A 15,460-nucleotide genomic window follows, 5' to 3' on the forward strand; every position below is an offset into this window, starting at 1 on the left:
ACACTTCCATATTTTGTGGTTTTATTCAAAAGGCCAATTCCCCCTGTTGCACATTTTTCACTTAGCCTCCATGTGACTCAGTTTGTCTAACACAATTCTGAATTGTGCGACAGGCCCTCGTCAGTGTGTCAGTTTCGAGTGAGAATCCACAGCAGCAGAAGAAGAAGAAGAAGAAGAACACGACCGGCTGCAGTTTGTTTGTTTCGCACCATTTTCTGCATTTCTGTAAAAGGAACGAGCCCAAAAACATTCCAGGATTTATTTGTCGAAAACCTCATAATTGCGTTGCCTTTGGTGCATTTTTGTGTAACTGTGAGTGTCGTGCTCCTTCAGTGTCTGAGGGGACTGAGGTTTGATAAGACAGCTGCTGGTCCTGAAAAGGGATTTAAGAGATTTCTCCACGCTGCAGAGTCATTTTGTGCTCGATGATTAGTTCTCTGGAGGATTGATAGTAACTGTCGTCCGGCCCATCCACCGCATGGAATGATGGCACTGGGACCAGTCCGCTCCCGTTTGCCAGAACTGGGTCACAACGAAGCCACAGCAAAACCGCGTGTCAACCAGAGGTGGCCCAGATTTGCTTGGTGCCATTTGGGCCTTATTCATTATTCGAGGGCCACTCTGGGTTCAACCTTTGCCTAAAGCACCGCATGTTTGCCAGAACAGCCTCGGCGCCTGACTTCATCTCGACCGACCGCACGCAGTCGAAAATATCCATTTCCTCTTCCTGGAAGTGCGGCTGTGGGCTCTTCCAGGCGACAGGGGAGCAGAGGGGAGACAGGAAGTTGAGGTTGACTTGTGATTCTGAGGAATAATTCTTGATATGAAACCTGATCTCCGTCTCCACATCGAGCCAAACGGTCTTTTCCCTGGAACCGATTTGCTTTCAAAACAATCTGCTCGCTCGCATCCGATATCTGACCAATGGGCGGCTGAGGTACAGCACTCTCTTAATCATGTTTCCCAAATTAAACCGCCACGAGGTTACGATAATAAATAACGGCACGAACACAGACGTGGAGCTGGAAACTGCCAGACATATGAAAATGTTTGATATGAATAGAGCTCATTAATAACCTGTTATTAGAGATAATGAAACCGGCAATAAGATAACCTCCTTCAAAATAAGAAATTAAAATAATAAATGTGGGGTTCAGTGTCAAACGGAATGGAGGAGACTGGGATCAAACCCCCGACCCTCTGATTAGTGGAAACTTATATATATCAAATATGACCAAACACAGCTACTGTATTTATGTAAACCTGATCTGTTTCAAGGGAAAGCTAAAATGAAACACAAAGTAAATGACCTCACTGCTCTTCCAGAAAAATCGAACCACTCTCATCCAAGAGATTTAATAGCACCGTGCCTCTAATGAGAATTCATAAATCATGCAGCTGAAATGTGTCGGTGGATTCCTGCGAATGTACCAGAGCATCATGCTGCCGGGACAGAATACACAACTCAAGCTAAGAAAAATAATCACAAACAGTTCCTCTGAGAAACATGGAGCAATAACAATGATTCATCCCGGGGGGGCTGCAGACAAACCCCCTTTGGGAATGTATATGTGCTGTGTCAGCTGGGGATTCGAACTCATGGCCAAATCCTGATGCTCCGAAGAAGTGACCATGAAGTCCTGTTTGCTCAGTTTGTCCCAGGAGCGTGGGAACAACTTCAACGCACATTATTTACGGAACTACAGTTTATATATCACACGCACACACAAACACAATCACAAACACAAACATAAACACACACACACACACAGAGTAAGCGTAAGCCAAACGAAAGTTATAAGCACCATAGACTGTTTTTAAAGATGGACGACATGAAGGCTCTTCAATAGTGAAGCCAAAGTGTCTCCACCGCCACCCGGTGGTTGGCAGCAGTATAGGTCATTAATCCCGCCTCCACCATGTTAGCACACGGGACATGGACCAAAGTACACGTTTAATAAATGTTTCTCAAAGATCGTCTCTGTGGTTTTAAGTTGTTGTTATGTTCTGATAAATTCAGTTTGAATTATGTGATGCAAAAAATACGGTGTGAAAAACTGAGGTTGTACACGATCAAAAATGTGACTACACACAGATTAAGATACAGTTACACACACACACAAACACACACACTTATTTGGTTTGTGTCAGACACCGTTCTCTCCATCCCAGGCTCTTCCTACTCAACCTGCTCTGCATGAATGACCAGTGTCATTGAGCTGCTTCCATTATCATTCCTCTCTCTCATCACTTAAACATCAGGAGCTGCACCTTCCTGACTCAGCGGAGTGTGACCCAGCAGCAGCCGATTATCATTCACCTGTTGTATGAATCAAATGAACGAATGACGGTGGATTAAAACAATCATCTGCTCAGTGTGAGAGGGACGAGCGTCCTTCAGCTGCAGAGACAGACGTGTCCACTGCAGAGGATCTGGATGCTTAACTCCCGTCTGTGGGATTTCAACCGGACCTTTGTGAATGAATAATGTTGATTTTATGAATTTGGTTCATGGATCCTTGATTCCTGTCAGTTTTATAATCACTACCTGCTATTGAGAAGCTTAGTTTTCAAAATAAAAGGCTCAGTGCTGGAAAGCGAGCTCACGTTCATCAGCGTTTTTCACAGAGAAAGGAAAGTCTGACTTGTCTCCCGTCCTGAAACACACTGACATGTGGCAGTGCTGAGCTGTTCTAAACGTCAGTGCTGGTATCCCGTCCTCCGTCGGCGCTCTGGGCAGCTCGTCTTGTTCCGACTTGTCCTTGCCCATGACTGTCTTCACATTGTGCTCAGCAGTCGGAGCTGGCTGCTGCTGCTGCGCTGAGCTCAGTTTCTCCTCTGGCATGAATGACGGCTGACGGGGAGAGAAAAGCTACTCTCAATTTCGGAGCTTTTTCCCCAATCAGCCGCTTCATAGGAAATCCTGACATGATTGCCTGGTTTTAGTTGTAATATGATGCACTAATGCACCGGGTTCGTTGTGAGAGGCTCATACTGTATTTCATGTTCTGGTTATTGTGTTGTTAGTCTGAGCAATGCAGCTGCACCAAGGTGGAGTATTTAAAATAAATCTCCTACAATCCTTGAAATGTATTAAACCCTGTTGATTCACGAACAATTTGGCCGAAGTGCAACTCTTAAGCTCATATTATTATTAATAATTAATTAAGTTTCTGGTTTCTGGTTCCTGCTTATTGTTGGTTTAATACAGGGATTCTCAACCCGGGGGTCACGACCCCAACAGGTGTCGTGAGAGAATATCTGGGGGTCGAATGAGGAAATAATAGAATGTATTCAATCTAAAATACCATGTTTTAGATTGGAAATTGTTTTTCACATTACACTTGAGTGTCATGACTTTCAATAAGTGCATCAACCCTTCACCATGTCCTGGATGAAGACTGGATCTGATCCGTTCGCAGAATGGTACGCAAGTACTAATGTTTTAAAATGGATGCGGGCAGCTACTGGTAACCAGTGAAGGGAGCGGAGGAGTGTGTGTGAATTAAGGTTAAAGACCAGTAGAGCTGCTGGTTCCTGGATGAGCTGCTGAGGTCGGATGGCACGAGCAGGTAGACGTGTCAGGAGGGAGTTACAGTAGTCTAGGCGTGAGATGACCAAGAGCTGGACCAGAGCCTTGACCAGAACCTGGACCATAACCTGGACCAGAACCTGGACCAGGGCCTGGAACAGAACCTGCGCCGCCTTCTGAGTGAGAAGGGGGCGTGTCCTCCTGATGTTGTGCATCATGAATCTACCGGAACGTGTTGTTACAGTAATGTTGGCAGTCAGGGAGAGTTGACTGTGGAGTGTCACACCCAGGTTCCTAGCAGTCTGGGTGGCGCTCACACAGAGTTGTCAAATGGGATACTTAGGTCATGGCTGGGAGAGTCTTACCCTGGAAGGAAAAGTAGTTCAGACTTGTCAAGGTTAATTTTCAGGTGGTGTGCGGTCCTCCACTGAGAGGTGTCAGTCGGACAGGCAGTGATTCCTGATGCTACCTGTGTATCAGATCGGGGAAAACAAAGGATTAGTTGGATGTCATCAGCGCAGCGGGGAAAAGCCATGTGAGTGAATGACGAGAGAGAAGAGGAGGGGACCCAGGATGGAGCCTTGAGGGACCCCAGTAGTGAGAGGACAAGGTTCAGACCCAGATCCTCTCCAGGTTTCCTCGTTGAGGTAGTATGAGAGCAGGTAGAGAGCAGATCCTGAGACACCCAGGTCCTGGGTGTCTCAGGACCTGCAAATAAATAAGGATCTGGTGGTTCACTGTGGATCCATAGTTAATATAAAGTGTCAGAAACATCCATCATCTGGAACGTCTAGTGGAGCTAGAGCCAATCACAGCCACCGTTTGACAAGGACAGCGAATCACAGGACCAACGTGCACGGACAAACAAACATTCACACCTGAAGCCAGTTTAGATTCTCCAATCAACCCCAGTGTGCATTTGTCTGCACTGTGGGATGAGGCCGATGTGGGAATTGAACCAGGAACCTCCCTTCTGTGAAGCCCTAACCACCACAGTTTGATTTTAATAGACAAAAGGTTCTTTTGAGCCACAGTTTCCCAATATGTTGCTCTTTTTCTCGGTCTAGTGTTACATGTCCAAAAAGTGCCATGTTATATCAAAGAGGGGGGGAAACTAATCACTAGAGAAATAGTAAAAAGTTTAATAGTTTATCCATCTCCATTTCCAATGCTCTCTGCTGGCACGTTTCATCAGCCTTATTCTATAAACTCTGAGAGGAGACCTTTAGGCAATCATGGGAAAACTTTCACTCAAGTGTAAAGTCCAAACTGTCTGTCCCGTGCAATTAGATGGGTGTTTTTCACCCTCACTTTTTCCACATGGTAGTCGAGTCACTTTCTGGACTCACGGTGTGCAGCGGCTTAATTCTTGCCAACGCCAATCAAATGTAAGAGCGATGCATGCAAGCAGAGCGAAGACTGGCAACCACACGGAGCTGCCATGACAGGCGGGGGGGAAAGTCTAGCAACAAGGTCTAATTGGACTTATTATTTTATTAGGCGGGTGTAATCCCGACAGGACGAGGTGTTGGAGTAACTCAGACCCAAACACGGTGCATGTTTAGAGGTGATCTGTGGAACCAGGTTATAGTCACATCCATTCCCTCGACACGGGTTCATCCACAGCAGATTGAGTCTCCAGCACAGAAAAGTTTCCTTAACGCAAAGTTCCCGAGGAATCGTGATCTCTAAGGATCCCATCTATCACGAACCAGCCGTAGATCTTCCACTGTTTGGTCTCTGGGACATTTCAAAGTCTGTTTTCTGTCATGTCTTATTAGGAACCAGAGCCGCTCTCACTGGAGCGTGGACCTCCGCCTGGGCCCAGTGGTCCCAATAAATTCAATTAAGCCGCACCAAATTACACACAGGCATCCGTCTCATGAATCGGCCAAATATTATTTCCTCTCGATCCATGAATTAGTCCCTGGGAAATCGGAGAGAAAGGTAAAAAACTAAAAAACTTAAATGAGAAGAAGAGAATAGTGGATTTGCCCCTCAGTCAAGATCTGCTCCTAAATGTGGTCGTTTCTTTTCAGGCTCATTCTGCTTCCTGCCACAAAGTCTCAAGAAAATAAGTTTTAATACAAGAGACAACTGCTACGTGTACACACAGGAAGAATCTAGATATCTCAGGTTGAAGAAGAGGAGGCTTTCACGTACTAGATGCTGATGATGACGTCAACCTGGAAAGACGAGGAGATTCCAAAGCTTTTTAGTGATAAGAGCCGACGCCAGTGTTGATCAAAAATCAAGTGAATCTGCAGTGGAGTTTATGTTTCAGGTGTGTTATCATGGACAGGGGTTGTTAATGTAACTGAGTTAAAACACATTTGGACAGAGATTGTTTTAAAATCCTGTTTTAACAGTAAAATGTATTTTGGATGTAGCCTGTGTGTCTGAACATGGAGAGAGACATGTCCTGCACATAATCAAGTCTCACTGAGCCAAGTTGTTTCAGGAGGTTACACAACATGTTCTCTTATCTTTACATCTTGGTATCTTTGTGTTGATGTTCCTGTGTTTAACAGCGTGAGCTCTGCTTCGTGAACATCTGAAGAAAGAAAGTGTTTATTGAACGAGGGCCTCAGAGCTCGGGCCCTTCAGGGTCTGAAGTGGCCTTTCAGTCTCAGGAGGAAACACACTGAGCTTGTCCCTGTACAGTAAACCACACCCAGTGAGGGGGCACACACACAGACACACACACACACATACACACACACACACACACAGCCTGTTAAGTGGTACAACTTTAAAACAGGCCTAATGCATATTCTGCTTATCAACTCCAAAAATAGGTTTGTTTTGGATAAACACCAGTGCTAGGAAACTGGAGAGCGAGACCCGCCCCCCCCCCCTTGCCCCGTAGCGTTACACTTGATGGGCGGGGCCGTTCATTTACTGACTCCATTAAAGTCTTTGGAATATTAACCGTCTCTGTTTCACCAGAGGATTGCATCATGTGTGAAAACAGAAGCTTTTCTGTCTATTCAGGAAAAACATTTCCAGTGTTTTTAAGTTTGTACTTAAAATCCAGTGTCCGCAAATATCATATGTCCTGCCAACCATTCTCCAAACATCAGTGTTTTGGATTTTTGAACTTTTTGTTTTGTTGAAGTTGTCTTCGGATTCTGGTAATTTTAGAAAAATGTGGGTTTCTGGTCTTTCTCGAGCTGCCGCCTGATTCAGGAGATCAGAACGAGTTTGTGATTTCTAGGAAACAAAGATTAATACTTAGATTAAATCGATTTTTCCTTCGCGGAGAGTTGCACAAGCTGCACCTGAACAGAAGAAACCATCACACCCGGACGAGGGGGTGAGGCTGAAGAGGAGCAAGTGCAGGACGGACGAAGATGCAAGAGATGAGCTCTCAAAGTGAGGTTCAGTCCCCGTCGGTCCCTGTTCACCAGCAGCTCCTTCACTCAGACTCACAGCAGCTCCTCAGGCTGAATATCACACTTCAGTCTAAATATGACTCCCCCCGTAGCTCAGGCTAATGACGCCAATCATGTGCAATTATCTCATTTGGAGTAAGTCTGTAAATTCCATGTTATTAGCTCATGTGTTTTCTGTCCAGAAACCGATCGAGAAATCTGCAGAGAAGTTCATGAACTTTTTTCTTCATTAAAATATTAAATAAAACGGCATTTTAAAATATTTGATACATCTTTGGTTTATATTTATATATTTTAGTATCTATATAGTTCAAAGCTGCAATTTCTCATAATTACGATCCAGAAGGTTACAAATTTTATCATTTTGAAATTTGACCCAAAAAACTCAGAGGTAATGAATGTCAATATATTTTTGAATCATTATACAATAATCATGACTTTTTAAAAACATTAAATGTTAGAAAACATTCAGACTTAATTTAGTATTTTCATTTTTAATCAGTAAGTACGTCGCCCGTTTTCTCGTAAATTAATATTTTGATGAGCTCTGTCACAATCCTCGGTCTCTGGGAAAAGTGAACTTTGCTAAAGACATCAACGTGTGTGAAAAGAAAACAGGAAAACTGCTACTTGAAATAAAACCGCACGTCATTCAGCAGGCGTCCGGAGCCAGGTCCCTCAGCAGAAACACATTTTAACTCTGAGATTCAAACACACACAGAAGCGTCCTGCCCTGATTTCACATGTTTACTGATGCGACCCTGAGAAGAACAAGGACGGCTGCTTCAGACGGCCAGAGCGGCAAAGCTCTCCACTGAGTATTTACTGGAATGTGGTTTTTGGGAGCCACACTCACTCACCTACCAAAATGTTTGTGTATGAGTGGCTGCATGTCATGTTAATGGCCAAAAGCTAATTTAAATGTCAGAGTGTGGCTTGAACTGGCTGTTTTGGTTCACAGACGTGTGTCCAAACCTCTCATAAAGGCCTCATTCACAAAGTGCCAGCCAGAGAGTAATGGCCTCTCCTGCCTGTGGCCTCCTCGATTAAGACCAGATGCTGCAGATTCTTCTCTCTGCAGCACATCAGCACAACACAGGCCTGGGTCTGTTCTATCGGTGCCTGTTGTAGTCGCACAAATTGTTGCACAGGCGAGTGTGTACGTTTGTGTATCCACTTCCATGAGTTGTCTGAGGAAAACCAAACCAAACTATTCTGGCTGCTGCAAAGTGAAGTGAAAATGAGCTTTTGGAAGTGGCTGCGACTGGTTGAGGTTTGAAGTCCAGTAGATGGAATAAAACACTTCCACCGGTGCCTCGGTCTCACATGTGCACTTTACCGTGATTTGCTTTGAGGTTCAGTCTGTGAGTTTCTGTCCAAACACGTTGGAGCTCGAGAGAAAAACTAATCAATCCCAACCTGAACCTGTCAGAGTCTGTTTTCTGTGTCTTCTCCCAGGTAACACACACGTGCAAAGTCAAAGAGTCAAGAAGAGCTCAGCCAGCGGGACAGAACCCGACCTGAACCCAAATGTCCTCCATCGCTTCTCCAGCTGATCCTACGAGGGGCCCCGGGGGAGCTGGAGACAATCAGCTGACTTTGGGTGAGAGGCGGGGGGGGGGGGGCGGGGGGACGACATCCGCTTCGCCAGCGTGTCACAGGACCAACACTCGCAAACAAACATCCATTCACACCTTCGGTCAATTCAGAGTGATCTGATAACCTCAACACAACCTGCAGGTGTTTGCACTGTGGGAGGAAGCAAACCATGCACATGAAAACACACAAAAACACTGAACAATAAACAAGACGATCCAGGATTCAACAGCGCCACCAACAGGTTGGGTATCTTTTATATTAGTTGTTCACTTTTTAATGATTTCCAAATCAACGTGTCCTTGATTTCAAACAGTAACTGAACTGAATCCAACAGAGAGACACAGAAGCCTCGAGGACCAGCTCACACACTCGAATGTAGGATTGTGATTATTTTTCTTTTCCATTAATAATGTGAATGAAATGCATCTTGGACCTGAGACGCAACGACAGGTTCCTGCTGCAGGAGACACCCAACGTCACATTGAACTGAGCTCTCAGAGTCAGAATGTGAGAAGAAGAGCTTCGTGCTCAGGAGGAGGAGCAGGGACCGGCTGCTGAGCGGAGGGTGGAGGTCCCTGCTCATCAGACTGGTCCAGAATGGAGAACAGATCTCTGGACCCCAGATCTCAGGCCAGGGACCCAACAAGGACCTGAAGGTGACCTGAAGGTGACCTGAAGCCCAGGTGAAGAAGAAATGAGTCTGGACCCGAACGCAACACGAGGAAGACAAAGTAAAACACGAGAGGAACGGACGAGAGCCGAGGTTTTAATACTGCAGCAGCCGAGAGCTGATCTGAAGCAGGTGTGCAGGTGATTTGGCAGGAGCAGGGATCCACAGGGCCAACACACACACACACACACACACACACACACACACACACACACACACACACACACACACACACACAACCATGTTTTCAGAGGACGTTGAATTGACTTGCATTAATCTCCTATTTGCCAAAACTAACCTTTAGAACATTTCTTCACCTTAGAATTTAATGATTAATGTTATGAGGACGTGTTTGTTGTCCCCATGATGTGACCACACACACCTGGACCACACACACACACAAACACACAGACACACACACAAGGCATAAACAAGAAATACCCAGAATCCAGAAGCAACCGGAGGGCGAGCGAGGGCGAAGCCGCCACCTGACAGGTTCGATCAACTGCTCACACGTTGTGTCGAGGCTGAAGATGAAGACACCAGCAGCGGCTCCGCTCTCCGGACACATGGAGTCACTTACTGCAGCGGATCAACATGTGAAGAAATCCAGAGATCGACAGGAAAGTTACGGGTTCTGAGAAGACTGCTGCCAATTCCCTCAGAAGTTTTATAAACCCACAGTTTAGGCCAAAAGTCCAAAATGAAATAATAATTCAAGTCTTTCAAAATGTGTTTTGAATGTTTTTTTTTTTTAAATGCCAAAGATTTCCAGACAGGGTGTGATCTGTAAGTTTCAAACTTTATTTACCATCAGCACAAACTTCACCTCGTGAAAACAAACTAATAAGGAGAGCAGGTATTTTGAAACTTTCACACAAACAAATGAGTTGAGGGAATCTGGAAACCAACGCAGACGTGCACGCTCATAAATCACAGGCTGACAACATAAGCTGCGATGCAAATATTTGTGTTTGACAGATGATGAAGCTGTGATGGAACTCAGAAGGAAACATCTTCACACTGATCACACTGTTTTTGTCTAGAAAGCATATATTCTTCCCTCTCTGTATTTCCTCTGTCATACCAAAACACATTATTAATAATTTCTCTGTTATACTAGTGAAGTATTTGTAAATATAAGTTTTTCTAATGTTGTGTTTCTCTCGTCCTGTGTTGATGCTTCAGAGTTATTCCTTCTCATTTGTGAGTCGTCCCCAAACTTTGTGTTTCATCCTTCCTGGTTTATCTGCACTGACAATGTCACACTCAATGTTTTTCTTAAAATTAAATTAATTTGCCTATTACTGTTCGTGTGTGGTAATTTCATATCTCTGTTAATCTTCAGACCAAAGGTAGCCACCTTTCACAATAAAAGCTCTGGAATTCAGATTGGTTTAAAGCATAACGGCAGCAAAACATACGCTGTGCTTTTACTTTGTAGACAATTTGCTACAGAGGATCTGCTTCTATGAATGTTGTCATGACAGAGATCATAAATGTAAATATCTAATATGCTGAAATAAATAAAACATCAAAAATATGGCAGCTATTTCGAGCCACGGAGCCTGTTTATTAAAATGTTATGAATATTAAACTTATCATGAATCCAAATCGCACCAAATTCACAACTCAGGAGTTTTAATTTAACGGACGTGCAGAGAGCAAAGTTAATAAGTTGTACATTTCCACATACAGACTAGTGAAGGTTGGATATTGTTACAACCTGAATGAGATTTAAAAAGTTCCTTTGTAATATTTGGGTGTAGTTTTCATAAACGGCTGGTTTCTACCACCCTGTGTATTTTTATAAAGATGTTGTGAGACGTGATTGAACCAAACAAGCGGCTCCGTCCCCCTGAGACGTGAGGTCGTCCTGTCTCAGCAGCACGTCTCCGCCGGGACAAACTAAAACAATGACTCCATAGAAAGATGATATCTCTCCTTGTTCCTCCACTCTCCTTGAAACGACAAACACTTGGATTTGTGATCCGTCTCAGCTCTGTTTCATTCAATTCAATTCAATCACCTGCTGCAGCTTCCTCTTGACCTCCAGATATAAGTGGACCTCTTCAGGGGACAATGCTCGTTTTCTTCCTGAGCGCCATGGTCCTTGCACAATTTTGGATTCGTCCCAGTCGTCCTATTTGTATGGTTTTTATTTGCAGAAGGCCGAGAGCCAAACAAAGAGAAACGGAGCCTGCACAGGAAACATTCTGTAAAATGAGGACAGGAGGACTGGAGGACGGGAGGACGGGAGGACGGGAGGACAGGAGGACAGGAGGACGGGAGGACAGGAGGACTGGAGGACGGGAGGACGGGAGGATGGGAGGACGGGAGGATGGGAGGACAGGAGGACTGGAGGACGGGAGGATGGGAGGACAGGAGGACGGGAGGACGGGAGGATGGGAGGACAGGAGGACTGGAGGACGGGAGGATGGGAGGACAGGAGGACGGGAGGACGGGAGGACAGGAGGACGGGAGGACGGGAGGACAGGAGGACAGGAGGACGGGAGGACAGGAGGACTGGAGGACGGGAGGACGGGAGGATGGGAGGACGGGAGGATGGGAGGACAGGAGGACTGGAGGACGGGAGGATGGGAGGACAGGAGGACAGGAGGACAGGAGGACGGGCTCCACTCATCTGTTGATCTATGAGGCAGCGATGAGACCGAGGCCCCGGAGCTCGTTCTCCTCACGGACGCTTTGTTGCTCCACATTGGGATGCTGCAGCACACGAGGTCGTCGGGAGCTGCAGGGACTCAATTCGTCACACATGATGTTTCAGGACTTTGATCCTCGCAGCGCAGAGAAGAACAGTTTGTGTTCCACGACCACACAAAGAGACTGAGCGCTGATTTATGTGGAGCAGCAAATAACTGACATGCACTCACTGATAAAATCCCCAATTTGTTTGCCTCTGGCTCAGTTACAGGTTTGTCTCTCCACCTCACACACACACACACACACACACACACACACACACACACACACACACACACACACACACTTAATAATCCTCGTACAGTGAAAATCAAAAAGCTTTTATAGGATAAAGGACTTCATTTGATAAATATGCAGATTCAGGGTCTGTGATGTCACAAACCTAAGAAACCAATCCTGGGGCTCAGGTCCTCATCAGGTGGTGCTGTGAGGGGCGGGGCCATATTAACATATTCATAGACTACTACTGCTACTACTCCACACTACTACGATTTCATTTAAAAGGTCTGTGAACACTGCTGGTCTCGTTTTAGTTTGAAAATCCGTCTGAAACAAAGATAATTGGAAACAAGGAAGCAGACGCTCAGAGCCTCTTGATGATCGGATCTTAAATGTTTACGAGTGCAGGAGACAAGCGGCTGTTTGATCATCTGCTACGATTCCATAACTCATGTAACGACCGTCACATCTGAGGATGGAACGTCTGTAACGAGTCCCGTGGCCGCGCGCCCACAAGTGGTCGAGATCAAAAAGAAACGAGGCCTCCACCAACATGCTAGTAGCGCTCATAAAAACATGATATCCCTTTTAAAATCTATTATGCATATCCAACGAGTGAGTGCCATGAAACAGTTGGTCTTCATTTCGCGGTCCAGATGTGGGCGGAATTGGCTCGCCCGGGCGAAACGCATGTTAAGTGATTCCCTTCCAGCAGAAGATGTGGACTTTCAGTGAAACAGATGCTGTGAGCTGCCTGCAGCCTCCAGAGGGAACCGCTTGTAGCCTCCAGATGTTTTGTCTTTTAGCGGCAAATAAGCGAATCCACTCGTGTACCAACTGGCAACCGGGCGATCGGGGCCGCGAATGAGCTCATTTGCACGATTCCCTGTGTGATGAGGTAATACCCAGTGATCCCAGCTGCCACATCAGCACTGGAGGAAGTCACCACGAGGGCCGAGGAGAGACGAAGAGGTTTCAGGGTAATGGTTTTTAACTGTGGGGCGTTCTCCAGAACACTGGGCTCATGTCTCCACACCAGACAGAGAAAAGTCTGAAAGAGAGAAAACATCTAAATCTCAACTGAGATCCTAAACATGACTCGACTTGAGAAAGACACGGCGGAGGAATCCCTCGCACTCTGAGGAAGGGTTCCATCCATCTTGATCTTAACACTTTGGAATTTAAACCAAAAGTTTTTTTCCTGTGGGATTAAACCCAGTCAGTCGTCTGAGTTATGGTCCAGAACCAGTCTCCTCCTCCTTCAGCTGCTGCACGTCTTGTTTCATCATCTGAGTCTGACCAGAGTCGCTGCTCTGGGTTCTTACAGTTTGTTATCGTTAAAGAGTTTAGTTCCTCCACCAGGGAGAGCTCCGCCCCAGATTCACTCCTTTTTTAATTCTAAAATACTTACTGCATGTTTTTTTGAACATTTCACATAATGATTTAAGTTTGATGGAACTGATCTGACGTCTGCGGCGATGAAACAGAGCTTTTGGACGAAGGGGGGGGGGGGGGGATTGAGTCTGATTGACAGCTGATCTCTTCCTCCTCCCTTAGTTCGGGGATGGAGCCAGAACATCCTGGATACGGGTTCTACCATATTGTGACATAAGTCTGTGCAGTAGTGATCATGCTTTACAGCATCTAACCACCAATTACAAAACCTGACTCAAGGGTCAGAAGAACATGGAGGAGGTTAATGACCTATACTGCAGCCAGCCACCAGGGGGCGATCAAGACGATTTTGGCTACACTTTTCTGGAGCCGTCATGTTTCATCGTTTCACAATCTACGGTCCAGGATGTGTCCGTCTTTCGTCCAGAGTCAGCAGCTCCGTCCCCTCACGTCCCTCACAGGATGCTCTGGAGGATGGATGGATTTTCAGATGGAAGTCTAACGTTCCTCAGTTTTATAGAAGAAGAATAAAATGAAAGAACACCTCGGGGAGCAGATAAGAGACCAGAGGCTACTGACACTAGTTATAACATGAGGACAATAAACACTGGGTAGCAGCTCTGTCCTCTCAGCTCACCTCAGTGTCTCGTCCTCTGTGCAGCACAATAACTCACCAGCTCTTTGTCCCCAGTGAAGCTCGAAGAGGAGACAGACTCCAGAGGCTCAAACCAAAGCTCATAACAAAGTTAAAAGTGCATCAACATTAAAAGATATTTACAATGCTCTGTCATGGCTACCAGCGTTCAAACCCGGGACATGTTGGCGTCACTGCTGGATGGAGGGAGGAGGACACATCATTCGTCTTGGATGCACTTAGATGGTTTGAACCCTCGTCTCCTGATCCCAGAGTCTTAGAGTCGATGACCCAAACTTTGGCAGAACTGGAAATGTGTGACTCAGCTTTCTGCTTCTATCCCTGATCCTCCAGACAACAGGAGTGTGTTGTGGGATGCACGTTCCGTTGTCGTCTACGTCAGGACAGTTTTTATTTTCTGGAGAAAAAGGAGCTGGAGGAAGAGGAGGAGGAGGAGGAGGACGTTCTTTGTGAAGCTTCACAGCTGTGAGCGTTAACGAGGAGGCGCTGCATCTGGACCAGAAAAGGAAAAATAGAAACAGGGACTCGTCACCCAGCAGAGGTTATCCCTGAATCCCTGGAGAAGGAAGCACACTGGGGATGTGATCTGCTGCTCTGCTCGTGTCTGGGATCAAACCCTCAACACATGAACGTGCGAAGCCACAACCAACACTTTGAAAACTCACATTAATGAAAGAGTGCGAGGGCCGGGCAGCTGTGAGGAGGTGAGAAACCAGCCTGCGGGTGTGAGATCCTCTCCCGGCTTGTTTCTTCATCTCGGCACATTCTTTGGATCGAGAGCAAACAGCCCGATGCCTCGAAGGAGACAGCGCTGTGTGATTCTCCATTTTACACTAATCCCTCTTCCCCATGACGGTGTCTTCCCTCTGCTGCCAGCAGCACCGCCAACCTGGAACATATTTGAATGGCAGCACGGTTTGAAAAACACGTACACTGTGATGAACCCAGTGTCATTAGAGACGGCTGCAGATTGGAAACTGTTTGCTGATTGCTCTTTTTTGGACTTCATAACAACACACTGGCCTTAACATGTGTATTTAAGTTTTTAAAGTGGGTTAACTTTCTTTCTACATATCCGATTCCCCTTCCTCTTCCTCATTTTTCAATCTACACAACTTTCCCTCCAACGTCTGTAAATTTGCTTTTGGATCTTATCAGTAACGGTAAACAGCCGGGGGGGGGGGGGGGGGGGTAGTCGTGCTTATCTCCCATCGACATGACTAATAAAGACACAATAATAAATAACAGTGTCAACATGTTGTGCAGCGTTT

General features: G+C 45.9%; 1 pseudogene; it reads right to left on the bottom strand.

Annotated features, from left to right (window-relative positions):
- Nucleotides 1-2,584: 2,584 nt before the first annotated feature.
- On the bottom strand, nt 2,585-4,623 carry LOC133970928 (uncharacterized; annotated as a pseudogene).
- Nucleotides 4,624-15,460: the final 10,837 nt, after the last annotated feature.

Source organism: Platichthys flesus, chromosome 16, assembly GCF_949316205.1.
Source record: "Platichthys flesus chromosome 16, fPlaFle2.1, whole genome shotgun sequence".
In the NCBI taxonomy this organism is placed as follows: domain Eukaryota; kingdom Metazoa; phylum Chordata; class Actinopteri; order Pleuronectiformes; family Pleuronectidae; genus Platichthys; species Platichthys flesus.